Source organism: Ambystoma mexicanum, chromosome 6q (genome assembly GCF_040938575.1).
Source record: "Ambystoma mexicanum isolate Mex_15411 chromosome 6q, UKY_AmexF1_1, whole genome shotgun sequence".
Lineage (NCBI taxonomy): Eukaryota > Metazoa > Chordata > Amphibia > Caudata > Ambystomatidae > Ambystoma > Ambystoma mexicanum.
This window is the reverse complement of record NC_090937.1, coordinates 1,492,949,773-1,492,973,973: the sequence shown is the minus strand read 5'-3', so window position 1 is coordinate 1,492,973,973 and position 24,201 is coordinate 1,492,949,773.

The window sequence follows — 24,201 nt, the reverse complement described above, 5'->3', positions numbered from 1 at the left end:
TGTCGTCGGGAGATTGTGAGACGATTCCGCAGGGCTTCACCGGAGGTGTTGTCGTGCAGGTCGGCTCAGCGTTACCCTCGTCGGATTCTTTAGGTCCAGTGGCGACTTCCTGAAGATCCAGTCCCAAGGCCCTGCTTTTATGCAGACGTCCCCCATTCATTCAGCCTAGCTTGTCAATCAACACATGCTAAGTGGTGAGCGGGAAGGCTCACCACCTGGGCCAATCACTTCAGAGTGCGACCTGAGTTGGCAAGGCAACTCGGTCCAGGGTGTCTAAACCCCCTCCCACACCACTGAGGTAACCCAGACAGAATGGCGCCACTTTGGAGGGTCTCTGTCCAGAGGCCCGCCAAAAGTGGAACAAAGGGCTCAACCTTTGGTTTAGGAGTCACAGAGAAAAACACAGACGCCATTTTACAACCCGAGTTCTGGCAGAAAATACCACTCGATAAACCTATTTAAGATAAGTAGATCGGTGGTACGTTGGAGATTAACGGAAAACAGTATTAATCTTCAACAATGGGACGGATCCCATAGGGTTATGCCCGGGGTCGAACATAACAAGTAGTTTCCACTGCCACCAGCCAAAACTCGACGAGGAGGGACGGGACAGTGCCCCCTCGGTTAACAGATCCAGGAGAAATCGAATTACCCCTACTAGTACGTCCACGATAAGATGGTTGGTACTTAGTTCTGTTAGCAAATTTAGGTCTAGTAAAGCCAATGGTGACTTTACATGCCCGGGGAGACGGTAGTCAGTCCCCGGGTATGGAGTCTATGGTGGGGGGACCAGCCAGGGTGCCCCCGTGTCACGACACGTAGGGTGCGGAGTGACACACATAGAAAAACTTATGAGACCCTATGGAGTAAAAGACCCCATAGCCCATCGAACACATCGCCCATTCAAAGGAATTCCACACATACATGTCCAAGAGTGAGAGAAAAAGGGTCACACCCTTGGCAGGATGGGAAAAACAAACTCCAGCAATCCAGCAAAGCTGCTGGGGGACTCACTAGGTTAGGAAATTCAGCCTAAACAGAGAATTCTCCCTAACATAAATCTTCAAGCTGTACCATAACCAAATCCTATTATAATTGTCCATTCCTACCCCATCTACATTTCCCTCTACTGAATCATGTGTTATTTGCTACTTCTCCTGCAACTAAAGTTTATTGTAATGTTCAAGCCCTCCCACAACTGCTCAAGCAGCCTTCTGTCTCTGCCTACAAGACTGATCACGAATTAGGTTTTGAAAAGCTTGATCAGACAAAAACAACCGACGATATTAAGGTGATCTATAATATCCCCAAATATTTTATCTGTGGATTTAACAGCACAAGTTATGTATTGAGGAAAAGGTGATTTGTTTGGATAATACGTGATCTGTGTCTTTGATGTAGGTGGTATCACTATGTGTGGTATATTGTGTGACAAAATCAGTTGCAGCAAATTACAAGTTTTCCTTGTTTCTTCGAAATGTTTTAGGGTAAACAGTACATTTTTGTCAGGAAGATTATAAAAAATGTTTAATCTAATCAATACCACCCTAAGATAAAGTTACACTTCTTTGAATGTTTCTAGTGGTGAAATATAGAAGCAAGCATCAGCTTTAGTACAAGATGTCAGAAAGGTGTCCTAGAGCACAGGTATGGAAGGCTGGCACCTTATCATTCACGTGTCCCAATAGACAGAATAAAGTACACACCCCACTAGGGAATGAGACCAGGAGAGTAGTTGCAACATTTATATAAGTAAAATATTGTAAGCAAAGAACTCTGCTGCCCGAGAGTGCCCCGCCAACAAATACATGAGCAGCACATTAAGAAGGCACTGATCGTCATGAATGACATCATACATAAGAGATAGTCTAACGAACAAGATTGGCTAGGTGCGTATACTACTCCCAGTTCCATAGCGAAAGCCTGGGTCCCATTGGTTGCTGTCTCTCCATCAGTCACAGTACACGTGGTCAGCTGGGCTAATCCTTGCAGGGTGAAGGTCAGGCAAAGTTATTAAGCGATGATGTAGAGCTATCTGACTAACCTAAATAACAGGGCTTGGCATGCAAGAAATAATAACTGGTATAAACTATCATATGAAAAGGGGCTATTGGTGTGAAATAGGTACATTCTAACACATGTTTATATGGGAGTATGGGTCATGGGTCATTCCTTCAGGTTCCTTATCAGAAGAGGTGATCTCTGATTTATGGTCTCTGGAGCTCAAGTTCTTAAAACACATTGAGGATAGATGTTTGTGTTACCAGAATATATAACCACTCTGGATTAGGTATATGGTGGGTGATTTGAAGGAGGTCCAGAGGAAGGATCTGGTGACCAGATGCATTCAAAGGGAATCAGAGGCATGGGTTCAGAGGGCCGTGGCTTGGTAGGGAGTGGGTAGAGAGAGCATTAGTCAGTCAGCATAGATCGATGGGGCACTGAGGCTAGGTCAGGCTTGGTCTCACAGTCTTGGATGAGCAAATTATGTAAGTGCTTGATACTTGCTAACGGCAACAATAAACAACTGCGTTTCCGTGAGAACAAGAGTCGCGCTGAGCTGGCAGAGGGTGGAGGTGAAGGGGGCTGGCTGTGCGCGGTGCTGGGAGAGGGAGAGTGGACATTTTGCCAGAGAGCCTGGAAAAAGATGGCGATTGGAAAGACACATAATGGAGTACAGACTATAGGCATTAACATGGCGTTTATGCACTTCTATCACAAATTGGAGATGCAAATAAGTACAGGAAGGGTGGAGATATATCCCCCTTAGCTCACACAACATTTACCTGGTGCGGGAATGGTGCAGGGGGATGGGATATACCGCCTCACCCCCAACATTACACCTCCCAACTTAAAAAAAAAAACAAGCAGACATCCTCACCAAACAGTACAAATTCCAAACAAGAATCTAACACGTAATCTAGCACCGGTAAAATAGCTCAACGGGTTAAGCGCTCGTTGCTGCAATATGAGCGTGATCTGCAGGTTTGAATCTCGGCAAGGCCAACTCAGCCTTTCATCCTTCCGAGGTCAATAAATAAATTATTTTGTATGTAAACATGTGCTCTGTAAAGCGCTTTGGATTTAGGTGCTATATAAATAACACATCATTATCATTAAACCATTCACAAAAAATCCAGATAAAGAAAACCATAGTAATTAATGTGTCACTGGTAAATTTGATATAACATGTTACAAAGGAATATTTCCTTTGCTCTTATGTACAACAGCCCTAATTTTAAAGGATGGAGTCTATTAATACCACTTTCCATGAAAATTACAACTTCTGATGTGCAATGATACCTTAGAGCCTAGAATGGCTAATGAGACATTTATAAAGTGTTTTGACACAGGAGTGTCTTTAATAAACATAATATAAATTCTGAATTAGATTGATTATTTTCACAAATCAATGTTACATTATTATTGTGTATACTGTTACCTTGAATAACTTAATAAAAGAGCTTCTAATTGCTTCATAATAATTAAACCCACAGACAGACATCAGCATTAATTATTCTTGACAACATGATTACAATTCTCATAATGTTAAGCAGTTTTACAATGCGTTGATGTATATCAAATCGGATGTGGAACTCCTTATCAAATGAATCGCACACCAAGCAAAAAGAATGAGTGGACACTTTTCATGACTGGGCATTAATTACTAAGGAACAAAGATCCTATAACACTGCCATTCTATTCTTTAGCAGAAAATTGATGAATCACTATACCATCTTCCAGAAAGACTAACTAATCTACTTTTTAGAATACTGTGATCCTACTTCTGATACATTATGTACAATTGATGCAACTAGTCTATATAGCCCAATCACTCAAGATAAAGGTCTATATGCAGTTTATTTCATCATTAAACAGGTGCTAATGAGTTATTTGTGTAAACTCTACCTGATTTTATTTAATCAATAACTTTATAATGGTTGGGCATCAGTATGTTGCCCAAATTATGGAACTAAAACCATGATCTGGTGACTCAGCACTCGGCTGAACATGCATGTTACTCTGGTCTTGTGAGTTCTTATAGAAGGGGTATATTTCCCTGTACATTCTGTCAACAATGTACCAGTTTAGTCAACAATGTACCAGTTTGATAGGAAGAGGTACAGGAAAAAAGTTTAAGGTTTTTGCTATTTTTGTATAACATATTATGTTGAAATTACTGCAAAGTGTGGGACAAAGCATTGCCCAGAACAGGTATCTAATATTAGAACGTATTAATCATAATCACAATCGCAATACATTTCACAGAGTATCAACACACGGCTGCCCAACTTCAGTTTGTGATATCAGAGGCACTAAACATTCCTAGAAGATGTCATGATGTGCAAGGAATGCTGCCTCAATTTGAATGGATGTAGATTGCTAGATTATCATGTGTGGCTTCTAAATATATGAATGGGGATGTTGATTCAAGTACTTTCAAATAATCTACCTCATTTAATTTTGTAAAAGTGTGCCAACATTTGACCAAACAGACATCAAACGGGTATTAATTTGCTCAGTCTGATCAATATGTATAATGATGTTATGGAGAAGGTGGTTCTTCACATTTGACTTTGCCATCATACAATATACCTATAACAGCTACGTATTAGTCTGTTAAATAGCTATTAATGTAATTATTAGTCTATTAAATATACATGTTAGACTTATTTGTGAATAGAAATACATAATCCATTACAAGTCTTCTTCTTCTTCTTCTTCTTCTTCTTCTTCTTCTTCTTCTTCTTCTTCTTCTTCTTCTTCTTCTTCTTCTTCTTCTTCTTCCTCTTCTTCTGGGAAGGACACAGTGAAGGAAGCAAATCGTAAGGAAACAATACAAGTGAGCAGTGAGATAAAAATGGGGTAGTGGGTAGGTGGGCAACTTGTTAGCAAGTGATTTACAAGAGGTCACAAAAGATAAGACAGTGGAGCAGACTGTCCAGACTTCCGGTTAGGCTGGGAGAGGGTCGGATGTAGACCTAAGCATTAATGTGGAGCCACTCCTTAGAGAGGATGGGCTTTAAACAGAAGCAAGGAGGCAAGTCTGGTATTGACGGGCTTCTGTCTGTATGCCCATGTCAGGTGTTTAATAATTGATCCTTGTACTTTTACTCATCAACCTAGTAATACTTTACCTCATTATAGGCCTTCATGCCAACAATGTTATGTCAACAGTTTTCCATTGCTTGTAACAGCATTTGAATGAAGCGATATGTATTCACTACTCATTCGTCATCCGCATTAAAAAGGTTATTGTAGTAAAATGCCATGAAACTCATTCCATTGCAAGTATTATAGAATTGCAAAATCCCAACAGTCACACGGCTATAAAAACATAAAAGACAAAAGAAAGAATTCACCGGCAAATAATTGCATTGATTTAAACACTGTTTAAAAGTGACCCGGCACCCATGCCACATCCGGATCAGATATTAGTTTGAGGTGTAGAAGTGATTCACTGCAAAGTCGAAATCTGCATGACCTCGAAAGTGGTAAGAGGGTGGTAGACTGAATGTGTGCATATTTTGGGCATGTAAGTAAAACACGTATCTGATTCTTCCCAGGCTGGCAAATAGGTATGATTTCACTTTTATGTTTGCACATAGCCAATGATCTGCCAGAAAGGAGAGCTTTGATGGCTTCTGTAACCCATAATAGGTAATCATCTATCTGAGCATAAGTTCGGATAGCAAAATATAAGCTATTTTCTCTTTTTGCCAGCTCACCCGGTTCTCTCATGGCTTGTTTTTTTTTTGTATAAGAATGTCATTCATCTTTCATTCATTTTTCTGCCACTTCTAACAATCAACTTGGGTTGGGAAAAAAGTGCAGTACTTTGCACTGATGGCAACGCCTGATGGACATAGGGAGGCAGTCTATTCGATTTCGCTGGTGAAGTCATCTCCTAATATCTTTCTTGAAAGTGTTTAGTGCACACACAAAGGCAGAAATGAGTTGCTTGTAATTGTATGTATTTATGAACACATTGTTGTTTAAAACAGAGTTGACTAACAAAGTAAACAATAACGCAGAGCAAAGGAAATCCTAGTTTAGGATGCCTTTACATAATATTGTTATTATATTGAATGACGTATGCCAGGAGGTGAAATGTTAAGGATAGCAACATATACCAGATACATTTGTCATTGAATGCCTGAGTCCAGTATTTAGATATTTGCACATTACATAGACTAGCCTGAGGGCAGAATGCAGGAGTGGTGGTTTGAATGGTTAATTTGGATAGGAGAGTGGAGTTGGTTGGTGTGCTCCTTCCATTGTTAGAAGGAGTGTGATCCTTGTATTAGAACATGTCAATGAAGATATGGCTTCATGGCCGGGTGACAGCATCCCAGTGGGACAATGGAAAGTATTATGATGCAGGGGAATAGGGCACTGATAGGTTGTGAAAAGTCAAGGAGAGAAGATCGGGGCAGGGAGACAACCACAAGTTGCATTCATTTAGGTAATGGGGTCATGGACATGGATGCTTTTATAGGTGAGAAGCAGGCATTTAAAGAGAGGCATTTTGCAGCTGTTACGCTCACCTGGTCTCTGTGGAGGCATTGGGGTACGGTTGCAGCCCTCCCTGGTGTTAGATCTTCCGTTTCTGGCTTCGTCCCCTGCGGATCAGCTGTGGGTGGCGACAATTGGCGGCACTGCTCCTGCGTGGATATGGGAAAACGTGAATGCGCTGGTAGGTGACTGTGGTATCTCCCAACCCCTTCTACCCAAGGTTTGATTTCTGTGGGCACGTAACAGCCCATAAGGCTGACCTGATTAATGTTAATGTTCGTCCTGCTACTTCTGGCAGGGGCGCTTGTTGGTGTAATCTAGTTCCTTCACTGATTCCCGAGTATTAGTCCAGTCCGGATGCGACTAAGTTCCTCTTTCTGCTTTCTCTCAATATCTTTTGTCTTTTCGCCTCTTTCTGCTTCCTTTCAATGTCTTTGCCTTTTCCCTTCTTTATGCTTCCTTTAAATGTCTTGGTGTTATTGCTCTCAATTTGGTTGTTTTGCACTGAATAACCTTTCTCACTGTTTTCTCCCCAATAGGTTGAAAATGCGGCCTAACAATGGCTGTGGAGGCCGCGGAGCGTGGCAGAGCAGACGAGGGATGGGACTGCGATGTCCAACAGCAGGTGAGTGATGGTATTAAGAATGTGCAAGGTTTTAATGGCAGAGTGCCCTTAATGTAATGTGTGTTAAGTGTCTAACTTTGTCTTTTGCCTTTCTTTTGCAGGTGTGGCGAGTTTGGATGGATTCCGTCGTGCCGCGGTGCCTAGATGTTGCTGTCTGCATTCCGGGGTGTTTGCTGGTGAGCCGTGTTGTCCGGAAGAAGATATCTGCGCTCCAAGATGTTTGCAGGTGAGCCGAGGTGCAAGGAAAAAGATGTCTGCCCTCCGAGATGTTTGTAGGTGAGTCGCTGTGCCAAGAAGAAGATGTCTGCGCTCCGAGATGTTGCAGGTGAGCCGCGGTGCCAAGAAGAAGCATACAGGTAAGAGCAGGGTTTTCCAGTGAAAAGCACAGGTGAAGATGGCAGGAAAGCTCCAGGTAAAATGAGTCCCAGGCGACGGTGAGCGTTATACTGCAGGTAGGTGCAGAATAACGCAAAGCGTTTGCCTTGGGGTTGGGCTGGCTTTTATAGCTGAGCTCTTAAGGCCACACCCCTTAGCAAAGTTCTGCATGCCACACCCTGCCACTCCTAGAAGTCAGAAGATGCACGTGCAGATGCAGATGAAGATGGAGACCACACTAGGACTATTACACAAATGAGAGTTCTTAAGAGTATTCTTGCTCATAACAAAAAAGTTCCTGATTATTCTTAGCACTTCTGCTGTCCATAATGGAAATGTCCTGTTTAAATCCTTCCATGAACTTGGCGACAAAGGCACCTGGACTGTGTCCAACCAGGCCATCCATGTATAAATGTCCCAAAGGGACGTGCGTGACCCATGATGCCCCCTGCTCCCCCCACCTGATGGTACCATTCTTGTTATCCTGGGCAAGTGGCCATGACAGCAGTATGGTGATGGTAGGAAGAGGTGGGGAAGGATATGAGTAGGTTGAAAAGGTTGTGTACGTCACAGAGTTGAGGACTTTGTTGAGGGGAGCAAGAGAATGGAGGTGTAGATCAAGAACTGGGCATGCACAATAGCCTATTTTGATGTACACAATATTAGTGATCTGATTTTTCGTTAGGGGTATATGAGTTGTGGGAACATTTTTCTAATGTTTCGCTGATTGAGTGTGGCTGCAGTGGCAGTGACTATGACCAACTAGTCTGGGTTTATTATAAGCCAAAATAAACTTTGGTCAGTCTGATATGGATAACACGTTGCAATGATTTTTAATGTCAAAGCTGGTAGGGCAAGTAAATGCTTGGTGCCATTTTTTCCAGGTTTAAAATCCCACAAAATGTAGGTTGTGTTTCATTTTATTAGACTAACTAGAGTAACTGAAGGTTTTATGCATAGATGGAACAATGTATTATCTTTCAAGGTCCCATAGAATTCTTCAGCAGAAGCTGCAGATTGAAATGACTGGTACGGGAAAACCCAAAAGACAGTTTACTCTCAAAGTACAACATTGCATGTGTAACTTTATTGATTGAAAGATTACTATCCAAGGAATGCATGTCTGGAATTGCTGTCTTAATTAAACAACCATAAAACTTGTGAAACATTGAACACATATCACAATTACCGCAATCCACAAGTGTTTGCTATCATTCGATGTTGTAGTAATGTCTAGTGTCTTCCAGACTTTGAGCCTGTGAGCCTTCTTTGGCTAATTGCAGGAAGTTTTATAATGAGTGAAGCTTACGGTAATCACTGCTGCGTCCCTCAGACATGTGCTGTAAGTGCATAAAAGATGTTGTTTTGGCAATCTTAAATTAGGGGGGGACCTATTTCCATATACTATGTTTTAATAAGTTTCCTCTCATCAATACTCTTGATGTTGATTTGTCATTTTGGAAGATGTAAACAATAATATCATATGATTATTGCATAAGACATAAAGCAGAAGCTGTGGGGAGTAGCAAAACTAGGGTGCGCTTGGTCTTCGATAATAACAGATGGTTAGCCGCAGGAGAAGCAACATACAAGGTACCCCTAGGCCTCTGATCATGAATACAATAGAAAATGAGTGTATGTTGGTTAAGAGTTTTACAATGGAAGATCAACAGGATTCACAAATCCACAAAAGGGTTCAATATTCTTCCAGTCAAGTCAAAGTGTTTTATTTGTTGTTCACAGCCGACACGTGTTTCGACCTATAAGTCGTCCTCAAGGCTGTTGCAAGCAGTCAGAATTATATTAGTGAAAAAGTGGGTATGATTTCCATATATTGATTCATATAGGTTATGTCAAAACATCATATCCAGACAATACGTAGTTCAAAACTGATCAAAACAAATACAAAATAAGAACCAAAGAAGGATAATAGCCAGATATTAACATACCATGATATAAGGCAGTAGCAGGCAGGATGGATAGGAGTAGAGGAATGGTAGAACAAGAATCTTGAGTGTCAATTTGTTCACAAAAATAGCATTCTAAACATCATGCCAATATTGTGGTTGATGATTCAAATAGTGTGGTTACTTGTCAAAGCCAATTGCATGCTTATTACTCAATGCAAATCCTCATAGGTTGAGTAGTTATGTGCCCAAATGCATTGTCCACAGAGTTGTGAAATCAATGAAGGAATTGCCAGTGAGAGTCCCGGGGGTCTAGTAAGTTCCGTGAAAAATGTGCTAGTGTGAATTCCAGGGGGTCTAATAGGTCCCTGTCAATGATCAAACCACGTGGAATAAGGTATATAAGGGAGAAATCCCAATTAGCCCTACTATAGTCTGTGAAGCCTCTAGCACAGTGTAGTTAAAGGACCAAACAAATGGTTGTGAACTCACTAACTGATCCATTACCTGGCTTAGATCATTCCTAGAGGGCCGCCAGTCACGTGTGCACTGGGGCGATAGTGCGTCCGACTCACATATCATAAAATGTGGAGTGCCACAGGGGGCGTGTCTTTCCCCCTTGTTATCCCCTTGTTATCTACATCCTCCCTCTATGTGGCGATCTAGGACTACATCAAATTTTTTTTGTAATTATGCTGATGATTTCAAGCTGGTTCTAGATATTACTGGTGATCATGAGAAGGATCAACAGATGATAATCGTGATATACCATAAGATAAAATGTTGGATGTCCACTAATTGGCTCTGTTTGAATGCGGCCAAGACCAAGTTTATGCTTTTTGGCCCTTGGCAGAAATTTTTTTTTAGATCAGAGATATGCCAACATTATTATTGATGGCAGCCAAATCAAGGTTGTACAAAAGGTGAAGACATTGGGGACATACATGGAAGCAAATTTAGATTGCAAAGCCCACGTATCAGCTATTACTACTAGTACTAACTATCACGTTAAAGTACTTAGACAGATAGCACCACTGATTTCAATAGAAAATCATACCAAACGTGTGAGTGCAGTGTTCCTCCCACGTGTTGATTATTGCAACCGACTCCTAGAGGTGCAAGTAAGGCTGAAGTCCAACAGTTGCAAAAAATCCAAAATGCAGCCATACGTATCATCTTTCAGATGAAAAGATCAGAGCCAATGACCACAGCAAGGAAAAAGTTACATTGGCTCCTAGTAGCAGCTAGAATTCAGTTTAAATTGTATCTATATGGCATAAGTGCATTGTTGGCAATGCTCCAGCATACCTGAATGATAAGGTTAATCTTTACCAACCTAAGAAATATCTACGATCAGCTGAGGGCTCCCTACTGGAACAACATCGGGCAAATAGAGCTCGAGGCTTTGCGCGGGCATGCCATGATGGAGGGGCCAAGGAATGGAATGCCCTGCCCTTACAGCTACTTAAAATGAAGAATCATCTCACTTTTCAAACAATTGTCTTTAACTAGCGTAAATGTTCCTGAACTTCTCCTTCGGCACCCTTTATATCTTGGCGCCTGGATGCCCACTAGCTTTGCGCGGAATAAGCTCAATAACATAATGTCGGGGGGAAATTCTCCCGGGGTCTGCTGGCCGTCCGCGGACCCCCGGGCAGGGAGGCCCCAGCTCCTCCCGCGTATCCCAAAAATGAGTATGAGGCACACGCAAGAAGCAAGGTGGTTCTGCTGTTTATTAAAAAAAACGGCAGGGATGGGTCAAGGATCGTACGCGTCCGTCCTGACTTTCTCTCAAAATTCGTGGGGCTCGCAGGCCCTTTTTACCTCAGTATGACGCGCTACTTGCGTCACCTGGGAAAGTTAGCAAAAACCTATCGCCACTCTGGATTGGTTCCTCGAGTGGTAGGGTTAGTATAGCATATGTATAGAGAGCGCTGTTAGTGGTCGAGGGTCAGTCAGGTGGTATACTTGGGTTGTCCCTTCTATTAGATACATGAAAATTGTTACATGAAGACCCCTGAGGATTGGCTAATGTTAATGGCGACAGTGATAAGTGCCCCATGTTCTGATTGGTCCACTCGCGAGCCCCCCAGCCTGGGACCATCGTTGTTCCTAGCTCGCGGTGCACCTGTCATTTGCAACAATGTATAACTATGGGTATGTGCAGACAATGCGTGGATTTGTTCATATGCTGGAGAGCAGACTACTCCCACCGCCGCAGATGTCAATTGAGTCGCTTCATTGTTGCTGCCTGTGTCTCAAAACGTGGGATCCAGGCGCCTCCTTCCTCCTGGGTCTGGCACCCTGTCAGGTTCGGCTTGGTCACGTGAGGAGAGACCGTGGTTGAGGCAGAATTCTACACATTTAATATTGCATTTTCCACTTTGTGTCTGGCTTAGTTTGCAGTTGTGACCTTGGCTTCGGCTTGTGGCATGCGAGTTTGCAACATTGTTCCCTTGGCTGTCTGTTCTCGCCGGGCTCATTCTGCAGGGTCAGCAATTGTACTCTGGCTCGTTCAATGTTCGTGGAGGCTCTTGCTTGCGGCCTACTTGGGCCTGGTGCATAGGTGGGCATGTTTGATGCACGGCACTTTAAGTTACGTTGTCATATTGCTTTATCCCCAGTATCATGTCTTCGTTATATTTCTCATTGCAATGCATGGGTTAGGAGAAGCGTCATCAAGCATTTTAGATGAGTTTGTTGTGCGTCTTGCGTTTCTGCATTTTTAAAAACCTATGTGAAAAATAATAAAGATGCGCGTCAGTGGGTGTGTCTGTCACCTACGTCATAGCACTGAATATGTTCTTCGTGTGGATTGGTGTGGGAGTGTCCAGTGTGCATGTTTGCACAGGTGTTCTGACCGTTGGCTAGGTCATCATGGCATCTCTAACGATGTGTTTATTTACTGTTGAATGGTTCAGTCGAGTTCATCCATGCCGCAGGTGTCGGTTTGGGCAGGGCAGGCTGGTGGGCAGGCTGGTGGGCACATCCGTATGTTCCTGTACCAGGGTATTTGGTCGTCTGGTAGATAGGCAAACTCCTCTCGTGGCGGGTGTCTGGGCCGCGATCCTCTAGGCCAGGGGCGTGAGGGGATTGGTGGGAGTCTTTTGTTCCATTCTCCCACTTCAATCCCCCCTCTGGTCGACTTGTCGACCACAAACATATCTTTTTCCTTATCTCCTCTTACTCTCCATATTTTAGTTACTCCTCCCAAGTGTCCATAGTAGTTGACATGGTCTTCAAATGACCAATACATATATACACATGTTCCTCCAGGTGTGCAGTATACCCATTTCCCTATGTAGCTCCTTGGGTTTCTTGGGTTTTCGAGCTTCACAGATGGTGGGTCCAGGCGGTTGGTGATGATCTGTTTGTGCAGTTTTTCTCTTTCTTTTATTATTGTGTCTGTGTGCTGACCATCATCTGCCGGCATCAAGGGGTGCATACCGACCATTTCGATCATTTCGTTTGTAGTGCGTGCCTTCCGGGCCTTCCAAAATCTTATTATGATCAGTGCAGCTCCAGCCAGTATTATGCATCCAACTATGATCTTCAGTCCGTCCGACAGCCAAGATGGCATCCATGACCATAACATTGAAAACCAGCGGTCATCCTTCTTCACTCCTTTACTTTCTTCCATCATTTTGGAGTGCATCTCGGCCAGTTGTGATACTGCTTCTGTCAGTGTACCATTGTCAGCATCGTTAGCAGGAATAAATGTGCAGCATGATTGTCCTATCTTTGCGCAAACTCCTCCTTCCATTGCTGTAAGGAGATCTAATACATATCTGTTCTGTAGTGCTACCATCCTCACTGCTCGCAGTTCCTCTTTTATTGCGTTGAATCCATTTACTGTAGAATTAATTGTCATCATTAGCTCCCATCGAGTTATCTGGAGCCATTTTGCGTTTGCCTAAGCTTGTAGTCCCGGATGTATTATTGACGAGAAGAACATTGCTGCTCTGTCGAATAGTCTGTGTTCTGGTGGGATTGAAGTGAGTGCTGTTTCCGACCTTCCCCATAGGTAATTTCCTGTCAGAGGTTCTCCTTGTCTCTTCTTTCTATTCAGGACATTGTTGTTGTTGTTGTTTTCGTTCTCTGACCCCTTCTGAGGTTTTACAGATCTTTTCTTCCTCTTGTTTCCTTCATCCATTTTAGGGAAATTCGCCATGTTCACATGTTTCTGGGGCACCACTAGTGATGGTACATTAACGTGTACCATTGTGCATATACCATTCCACAGAGGGGGCAGTGTGTGGTATGCCTTGTTTCTGCAGGCCCAGTAATGGTCCATTAATACTGCTGTTCCTCATCCCCCCTCAGGTAACTCCATCACGCTTGCACAGTTGGTGTTGTATCCCACGTCCACTTCTCCTCTATGTTGGTAGCATACCTTAGGTGCAGACAGCGGCAGTATGCTTATTGGGTCTTCATCCTTCTCCATCCATGTCAGCATGGGTACGTACTTGCCCCAAATCGTCCAACATCTGTTATTGTGTTCATCAATAGTTGTAATATTTTCTCTTGTTACCATGTTGCTGCCAATCACTCCTATGTCCCATTTGTTGTCCATGTACACCTTCATTGTTATTGTTACCAGTGGTCTTTCCCAACATCCTTCTTTACCAGGAACTTCAATGGCGTACCAGTCACATGGTAGGTATTGTAGTGTTACTTTCTTTGTTTCTCCCTTTTCAGGACCATTTGTTATGTATCTGAATGCCTCAGCATGCAAACTGCTTTTGTGGTAACTCAAATAAGTCTTGAGGAAGTTGTTTTCGTATGGATACGTGTCTCGCGTTTTCCACACCAATTTCACCACCGTCCCTTGAAATCTCCCTTTCGTTTGGAACAGTGCCAGGTATATTATACACCGTGCTGTCTTTTCATCTATTTCCGTGGCAACGAATGTTCGAGAAGCGCTCATGGCGTATGGGATCAATGAGCAGACGTAGCAGCTGTCTTCTGTTGTCTGCTTACCTATTTGGGTCATGTGTTGGTACCACATGTTGTTCGAAACGTGTGCTGAATCTGTTATGTAATTATCAATACCTTTATTATCTGAGTATGTGCTACGTTTAACTCTATTTCCCGTATGTGGAGGCTTGCTAGTACCACCTGACGTAACACCTGTTGCAGCCGTGGGTGGGGGTAAATTAGGTTTGGGTACAGCCAAAATATTGATAGCATAACTTTTCTGCCATACAGAGGCAGCCAAAAACCCGGTGATCATCAAAATCCCTATCATTTTTATTACAGAAGCTAGTCTCACCGGCATTTTGCTCTTACCTTTCTGCAGTCCGGCAGCTTATTCTTGCGACGTTAAAGTTGCCCGCCTGTAAATTCTCAATAGGCTTGTTAATAGTGTTAGTTGTTGTTTTTCAAGCTCTCCCTATCAAGTAGTCGTTCAGTGCCCAGGCTAAGAGCTGTTCCCACGCCAATCTAAGCGTTCTGTCTCTTAGGGCAGGCAAGTGTTGGTGAAGATGGGGCATTGATTGTTCTATGGCCAAGATAAATGCTGTGTAGTAGACACGTACCCTCTTTCTTTTTAGGTACTTTGGCCTTTTTATGTGATAGACAAATTGGTGTGATAGGGCTTCAGGGTAGTTATCGTCTGAGGGTAGCATCTACTCCTGGGCAATGAACTTTATTAGTTATCTGTTTTCTTAGCAATACAATAATACGCGGTACCTGCATGTGCGAGAAAGAAAAAAAAAAGAGAACATTCAAGTGTTTACATGTGTATATGTGCAAGAAAATGTCCTTCAATTGGGTGGTTACTGTAGTGGGTAGGAGGTCGATGGGCAGGGGGTTTGGGGTTCAACTGGCGGAAGTCTCTTTACTCTTTGATCATGTGACCATGGGGTGGGCGGTATGGGAATTACCAGTTTCTATTTCAGTAGTTGTCTCTGGGGAATCTGGGGGGTGGCAGGGTATGGAGACACTTAGGTCGTCAGCTGTGGTAGAAGTCTCTTCCTCCGTGGGTGACGCTGTCGCTGTTCTTCCAATGGCCCTGTCGGTGACGCTAGGGCGGGTCTGGAGTTTGCAGATCTTTACGTCATGTGGGTGATTCCAAGCACGCTTATCCTGCAACTTTACTGCTCTCGTAGATACCTCCTCTACAAGGTGGGGACCAGTGAAGCGTGGGCTGTTCCACTTTCTATTGAAATTGCGGAGTAGCACGTGGTCACCTTTAACAATTTTGCACAGTTTTTCCTTTTCCGATCCTTGGTCCTCGTCTTCTTGTTGATAACTCTTAGACCCGCCCCGCGTGCGCTCGAGCTGTTGAGACACAAACATTAAACAAGTAATCAAATAAGACACATATTGGTACATTTCATCACCAAGAACAGTTGCAGTGTTTTTTCTGTGAATGCCCTTGATGTTGGCGTTAGAGGAAGGCGCATTTGACGTCCGGTCACCACCTCATGAGGAGTGAGGTGGTGGTCGGAGCCTGGTCTATTCCTCAGCTCAAATAGAGCTAGCGGAAGGCAATACAAACAAATCTTCTTTGTTGTTTGCTGTATCTTTGCAATTGCCTCCTTCAGAAGGCCATTCAGGCGTTCGCATAAACTGTTGGACTGTGGGTGATATGCACATGCAAATTTATGCTTGATGTTCAGTAAGGATGTGATGTGCTGGAACATTTCATTAGCGAAATGTGGGCCATTATCCGACCGCAGTACCTTGCACACTCCCCACCTGGGGAAAACCTCCCTCACTAGAAATGTAGCTGCTCTAAATGCATCTGGATGTGAGCAGGGTCCTGCCTCAATCCACCTGGAGAATGGGCATACTACTACAATCATATACCAATTTCCTTGACATACGTTGATCATATCAACGTAGTCAATATGGATGTGCAGGAAGGGTCCCTCTGGCCGGGGTATAGTACCTTTTATCACTTTCAGCGTGTGACCGGCCGTAAACTGTTGACATGTGGGACAATTGCTGATAAAATTTGTCACATGGGAATTTAACTTGGGACAGAACCAATCTTCCCTAATTCGTGCTGCAATAACTTCCTTGCCTGTGTGGGCTGGGTGGTGGAGTTGGCTCAGGGCGGTGTTCAATGTGCCAATGGCATTACCATCTTTCCAGTTTTACCCTGGCGCCATAGTGCGTCAGTTGGCGACATTGTACATCCTCTTTTTACCCATATTTCTTTTTCTGCCATTGGTGCAGCCGCTTGTAACTCCATTATCTGTGTGGCTGGGAGATGGGTGTACCCTTCTCTTATCAACATCTCTTTAGCTATCCCCCTCCCTCTCCCTCTCTCTGACTCTGGGGCGTTCCATATCTCACCAAAATATGCAGCATATTTCACATGTGCGTCTGCTGCTGCATTTCCTTTTGAGATATGATCTTCTCCATTAGTGTGTGCGGTACATTTGACCAAAGCTAATTCTTGGGGGTCATTTATTACTTCAATTAATTCAGCTAATAAGAGAGCATGTTGCACTGGGGTGCCGTCAGCTCTCCTAAACCCTCTTCTCCTCCATTTTGACAATCCTGAGTGGACAGTAGACGTGACATATGCGCTGTCAGAATATATAGTCACTCTTTTGTCAAAGCTTTCCTTCAAAGCCAAGATTAGTGCAACCAATTCTGCTGCTTGAGCAGAGTAATGTTGTGGTAATTGTACGCATTTCACCACCACACACACCAATTCCTCTGTCATTTTTACCACTGCTGCCCCAGTTCTCCTTATCCCATCACTTTGGTCTATTGTTGATGATCCATCAATGAACAAGAGCTCTCCTCCATTTAGCGCGTCCTCTTCAACTTTTCTAGTACATGAGTACATTTCGGTAGTCTGCGTACAATCATGTGCATAGTCTCCTTCCTCAATTACTTCCGCTATAAACCTTGCAGGATTAACTGTGCTGCATCTAACAATTGATAATTCTGGTCTAGATAAGATGATCTCATAACCCGACGCCCTCTGCGTGGTTAGTGTGGACTTAGGCTTGTTCAATATTGCAAATAGTGCATGTTCCACAAATAGTGTGGTTGGGCACCCCATTGTAATTGATGATGCTTTCTCTACCGTGAAAGCAGCTGCGGCGAGACCTTGTTCGCAAGGGAAATGTCCTAACATTACAGGATCCAAGTGACCGCTGTAAAATGCTACTGGTTTGTAACCCATGCTTGTTTTTTGAGCCAACACTGCTTTCATTACTGCTGAGTCGCAATGTGAAAATATAAAGAATTGTCGTTCATAATCTGGGGTGGCCAGTACCGGAGCAGTTGATATTGCATCTTTCAGTTCATCAAAGGCCTTTTTCATTTCCATTGTCCACCCCAATTTTTTCTCCCCTTTGTTAGCTTCTCTTAATGCCTCAAGTAGGGGTCCTATGTATGAGCTGTAATCAAATACCCATGCTCTACAGTAGTTGCACAGTCCCAGGAACTGCTGCAGTTCCCTCACTGTTTGTGGCAACAGCGTTTTTGATATGGCCTGTGCTCTCTGTGGTGCAATCTTTCTTCCGTATTGGGATATGAGCTGACCAATGTATAGTACCTGTTCCTGACAGTACTGTAACTTTTCTTTGTCTACCTTGTAACCCTTTTCAGCCAATATTGTCAGCATCTTCAATGAGTCCTCTCTGCATTTTTTTTCACTTGTGCTGCAAATGATTATATCGTCAACATACTGCAACACCGTGCTTTCCAATTCAATGTTTCCCAAGTCCATCTGTATTACTCTGTTGAAAACTGAGGGTGACTCGCAGTACCCTTGTGGCAATCTGGTGTGTTTCCATTTTGTGTTTCTGTCCGTGAAGCTTGTTAGATCTTGTTAGTCTGGATGCAGGGGCATTGAGAAAAAGGCATTTTTGAGGTCAATCACTGTAAATCGTGATGCCTCTGCTGGAATGCCACACAATATTGTGGACGGGTTTGCTGCTATGGGGTATTCTGCTTCCACTATGTTGTTCAAGGGCCTGAGGTCCTGGATGAAACGCCAAGACCCTCCTTTAGCTTTGCACACTGGATATACGGCTGTGTTACATGGTGATTCTGATGGTACCAATATTCCATTATTTATAAGGGTCGTTATTGTTTCATATATGCCCTCATCTGCCTCTTTTGATAGTGGGTATTGCTTCACTCTAGGGAGTATTGCACCTTTTTTCAATTTTATTCTTACTCCCCCTATACTCTTTATGCACCCCACGTCATAGGGACTAGTAGTCCATAATGATGTTGGGACTTTTGCCATATCCTCCTCAAAAAAGGGAACTGGGGTGGATGTGGGTGTTTCAAGTGCCATTGCAATTTTCTGTGCCACTTGTTTGTGTGTCACTCTTAGCCATATTTCTACACTCATCATAAATACCATTTCACCTTCTTCCTTTTCTTCTGAAAAGAGCTCCTCGTCTGACACCTGGGTGAGCCTGCATCCCTCAGCTAAGGCTATCACTGCCCTCCATGCTCTTCCTTCTCTGTCTTGGGCATGTACTGCGATATAATCAGCAGTTGCTATAATGCTCTCCATGCTCACTGAAATCACCTTTCCTTCTGGTTCATTGGCTGGTGTTTCTGGTCTAAACAAATAGGCTGTTGGCCTCCTCCAGATCTTTCCTTCTATTCCTGGCATCCATGCGAATGCCATGTCTGTTCCGTACTGGAACAGTTCGCCATCTACTGGCTCAGCCCTAATCACTGTCTGTCCACAGTATGCTTGCATAATTTGTCGTGCAGTGAGCATGTTTATTCCTGGAGTGGAGCAAATTATGCCGTCCTCCGTAAAGGAGATCGTCATATTCAACCTGCTCATTATGTCTCTCCCAAGTATGTTTACTGGTGAGGCCCTAGAATATAAAAGCGGGACGGACATGTCATAATCCCCTATTGATAAGGGAATGTTATCAGTAAAGGGAACCAACCCCCTAGCCCCAAAGAATCCTTGGGTGTTCATGGCCTCACCTGAAATCTTAAATTTACCTTCCCTTATGCAAGACCGGGTCGCCCCGGTGTCAACAAGGAATGATAATTTTTTGTCACCTATCGTTACCTCTATGCGTGGTTCCTCCACGCTATTAGGTGTTACCGACAGGATGGGACACACCAAGGCTGTCTGTGGGCTGTCCTATTGAGGGTATAATGATTGACCACTTCCTGTGTAAGGGTTGTGTCCCAGGACCGTCACCCTTCCCAGTTGTGTTTGCTGTAGTTGTGTATTGGTAGAGGTTATTTTATGGTCTTGAATTTGGGCAGGTTGCTGTACTTGCTGCACTTGGGGTTGTTGTGTTATCGCTACCTGTTGTTGTGGTAGTGAATATGTCTGTGGCTGTTGTTGTGTTACTAGTTGTTGCTGCACATTTTCCGGTTGCAGTGCCTGCTGTTGCTGGATGCCCTGCTGTTCCCTTGTAGGCCCTTGTTGTCCCTGTTCTCCCCATGATGGTGTGCCTGTTCTCATTCTACATGTGCGTGACATGTGCCCTAGTAATCCACAAATCCAACATACCGGTGGTTCCCTGATCTGCCATGGAAAGCTCCCTGAATTGTCCTGGTATACTGGTTGCCCGGTGGGGTAGAAAATTCTGAATCCTCCCCCTTGCTGTTGTGTGTTATAGCCGTATCCCCTCCCCCTCATCATTCCTCCCCTTCCCCTGTTATAATTATAATATCTAGCTCCTGGCGTTGAGTATCCTCCTCCCATGTTAGTCGTGTATGGTTGGGGTGGTGGCAGCTGTTGTGCTACAATCTGTGATGATTGTATTTGGGAGGGATCTTGTGCAGCCACTACTTCTGTGGGGTTTTGAGTCATTGTTGCAGGTGTAGTTATTAGTGCACCTTCCATCGTGTATTTAGTAAGTTTTTTCTGTACCAATTTAGCCTCTTCCGCTTTTCTATCCTCTTCCTTTTGTTTCATCTTTTCTTGCCATGTCCTACAATGATGTACTATCGTCAGTTGTATTTCTGGCCATGCTTTTGCTTCCATCCCCACTACCTTCTTCAGTTGTTTCTGAACTGCTTCTGGGAGCCCTTGTATTAGTATATGATAGAATATTGCTGGTGTTTTGTCCCATTGTTCTCTAGTTTCCATACGCCTCTTCTCTTGAATTTCCTGGATATAATCAACAGGATCTTCGTTCTCACGCATCTTGCGTGATGTAATTGCTCCTATGTCTGATGTGTCTCGGTACTGTACCCTCAGCGCTCGCCATAATGCATGTCTGCAGTTTGCGAATGGTGCCCCATCGTGTGATGTGTTTGTTATTTGGACCCCTGGGAAGCCTGCTCTCTTCCAGATGTCATCTGCTGCATCTCCCAATATTGATATTAGAAGGCCCTTTACATCCCCTACTGCCAGTTTCTGTCCTGCGGTGTGTTTTTCCATTTCATATATCCATTTTCCCGCACCTCCACTTAATGATGGGAGCCTGCACTTTATATTTTCCTTGTCTGCATGCTTCCAAGGGACGTATTGTGGTCTAACCCCTCCCCTCTCCAGAAGTGGCATTAAGTTGTGTCCTGTTTGACCCCCTCGGTTCCCCCAAGTCGAGTCCGTGTACCCCTCCTCTTCTTCCGTGTCGTCTACATCGTCAATTGTGTCCATATTTCCCCTGCTCGTAACTGTTTCTCCTCCATCTCTTCCCCTTCTTTTATCATTTCCTTTATTTGATGTGGGCGTGTGTATTCTTCTTCCTGCCTTCGTCCAGGGAGATCCCTAAGCCTTCCTGCATAGGGTCTCAGTTTGTGAGGGGCGGGTGTAGGTGGGCATGTTGCTCGGGATGAGTGTGGGGTGGTGGAGCATGTTGGACGGGATGATGAGGGTGTAGCTGCACGTGTCTGCCTTCCCGCCATTCCTCGCTCTTCCCCCTCACTTCCCTCCAGTTCTTCCATTCTCCTGCAGGCCCATGGTGATTCTCTATTTGTCCGGGTGATGTATAATTTATCTAGGCTTTCCCTTTCACTATTTCTTCCTTCCTTCTCCATTCCTTCTTCTTCCTCACTACAAAAGCCATCCAGGAGTGACAACCCCCAATCTGTCTTTTTCCCTCCGATCGTTACTGTTTTTAAGTCTATTAGATCCGTTCCTCCCGTTTCTTCTTTGCCAATTGCTCCCCTTTGTGCTGATGTTGTTGCTACTTCTGTGTCTCTGCGTACATACCTCCTTACTTCACTCTCCCCTCTCCTATCTTCTTTTTCCCCTTCTTTTTTCTCCTCTATTTCTCTACCAATTTCCTCTCTTCTCTTTATTAATTCCTCCATTACTTCACTACTCGTCTGTTCCAATATCCTTTCTTCTTCTCTCTTCCTTTCCCATCTCGCTCTTTCCCGCTCTAATATACTCTCTATCATCCTCCCTTCTTCGTATTTCTTTGTCGTTTCTGATAGTAATCTCCTCTTCCATATTTCCATTTCTTTTTCTTTCTCTTCTTCCTCTCTTTTCTTGTCACGCAGTGCTGCTCTGGATACCCTTTCTGCTACTGCCTTTACCCTTTCGGCTTCTCTCTTTTGCTCCTCAGTTTGTTCCCTCATTTTTTCCAACTCATTCTTACTTTCTTTCCTTTCCCGTGCTCTCTCTTTTTCCTCTCTCTCAAGCTGCTTGATCGGCGCATTCTGCTCATCCCTTAATTCTGCTAATCGTTCCTCCAAAATCTCTTCCATTTGTCGTAACAGCTCTTCCTCTTTTCTTTTCCCCTCTTCCCCTTTCATTTCACTCTTCCTGGTATTATCCTCGTCCATTTTCCTTACTACCTCCTTCTCTTCTCCTGTTAATGAACCTCGTAATTTTAATAATACCTGCGCAGCTACCCACTTATCATGTCCTATTCCTGCGATCTGTTCTTCGCCAATCCTCCCCTCCCCTGCGGGCATCTTCGTACGAGCTGATCCCGTCGTACTTGTCTGCTCTCCTCCCGTGTGGCCACCTGTAGCTGTATATGGTGGCGGGCTGTATGCCGGGTTCGAGTACCCCTCAGCCGCCCTTAATTGTTCTTTTACTATTTCTCGTAGTTCTGTCAAAGGATATAACCCCCCTTCCTCCGTTTTCACTACCTTCGCTAGGGGCATATCGTCGCTCTGTTCCTTTTTTATTTCCTTTTCGTTTAGGTTGTTACTCTTTTCTCCTCCCTCTTGTCCGTTCCCCGTGTTCTGTGTGCCTTCACTCTCTTTTTCCCCATTCTCTCCTTCCTCCTTAATCTTCTTCTCTTCCGTTGTTTCCCCCATAGTGAACATTCCGTTTGGTCCTGGTTGGGACCCTTGGAACATCCTCCATAAGTTAAACACCTCCACGTGGTGTGTCAACTTCTTCCCCTTGTATGTGTTATGCAGATGGGTTAATAGTGAATGTTGGGTATATGGATCGAAACTGCCATTAGGCGGCCATGGTGTCGTCATTTTGTTGTCCGTCCCCTGTGTCCATTCTATGCTGTATTTGATCAGTTTCTCCCTATGGGTTGACAGTGTTTTACATATGTGCTGTAGCGGGGTAGTGAGGGTGTTCCCCCACCCTCCCGATCCTGTCCCGTATGACATAGTAGCACTTCACTTGTTATCCTACCCCTATTTGGTAGCGGCTATCTTGCTAATACTGTATGCTATACAATCTTAGATCTTTACCTGGCCCCGTAATTTTGGGGACTTGCGATTGTCCGCTAAGGAAAAATAGTAAAATATAGCATTTGCATTTGTATATTCTTTTCTTTCTTTTCTTCCTTTACCGAACACCTTTACGGCCCCCTACGGCCGAGGCGCACGTAGCCCCCTGCGGCTGCGTGCCCCGTGTGACGTTCTTATACAGCCGTCCCACTTTGTTTTACCCCTCCTCCTCTTTCTTCACTTGTCGTGGCCGGCGTTCTCCGTGCGCGGCCACGTCCCCCTTTTCACCTTGCCCCGATCTACTCGTTACCGTTTATCTCCGTCTCCACTCCCTTACCATTATTCTCTTCCCCACCACTCTCCGAAAAATGCCTTGTGTTCGAGATATTCTATGAAGGCCCTACTGGTGACGTCACGATCTCTTCCAAAACTACTGATAAGTTCTTTACATGTTTTTTAAAGTTCGAATTACGCTTGCAATCTACCCCCGTTAACCCCTCAGCTGTCCTCTTGTCACGCCTGGAACAAGGTAATCAACAATATAATCAGACTGCGCACTCTGCATCGCCTCGCGTGTGATACGCCCCTCGACAGGAGGGCTTAACCAGCCAATTATCTTCCGTATTAGGCAACCAGCTAGCTACCGCCTACAGGGAAACGTCATCTATCTATCGAGTTTTCTGCTCGATCAATAGGGATCCTCATCTACTCATTGATCAATAATCACCAAATCGTAGGAAACCGCACACACACACACCCTTACACGTGGTCGCGACCTAGGCCAATCAGTGTCTATGAGCGGCCGCACGTGATGTTTTCGTGCTCCGCCCCCTCCTCTTCCGTAACATAGCGGACTGCTCTCGCACTTGTCCAGCTACCATTCACTTCACCGTCAACACTAATTTATCAAACCTTCGCCGCGCACCTGTGTAACACCTCCCACCTCCCGTATTCTATTCCCTCCCCCTCCCTCACAATTTCACATTGCTTGTTGGGCGTGGCATACTCACCAAGTTCTCTTGATGCGGGGCCGCTCGACTGCGTGCACCCCTCCAAGCGGCTCGCCACCTCCCCTCATCTGGACCACGTCTGGACACTCGCCAACCGCGGGCGGGATACTTCTCAACCGGCTCCCGAAGGCCAATATACGGATTGCGCTGTCCGGTCTTCTCGCAGTTCCGTGATGGTCCTGTAGTCCTCAAAAAGGGGGCAGCGGCAGAGGGG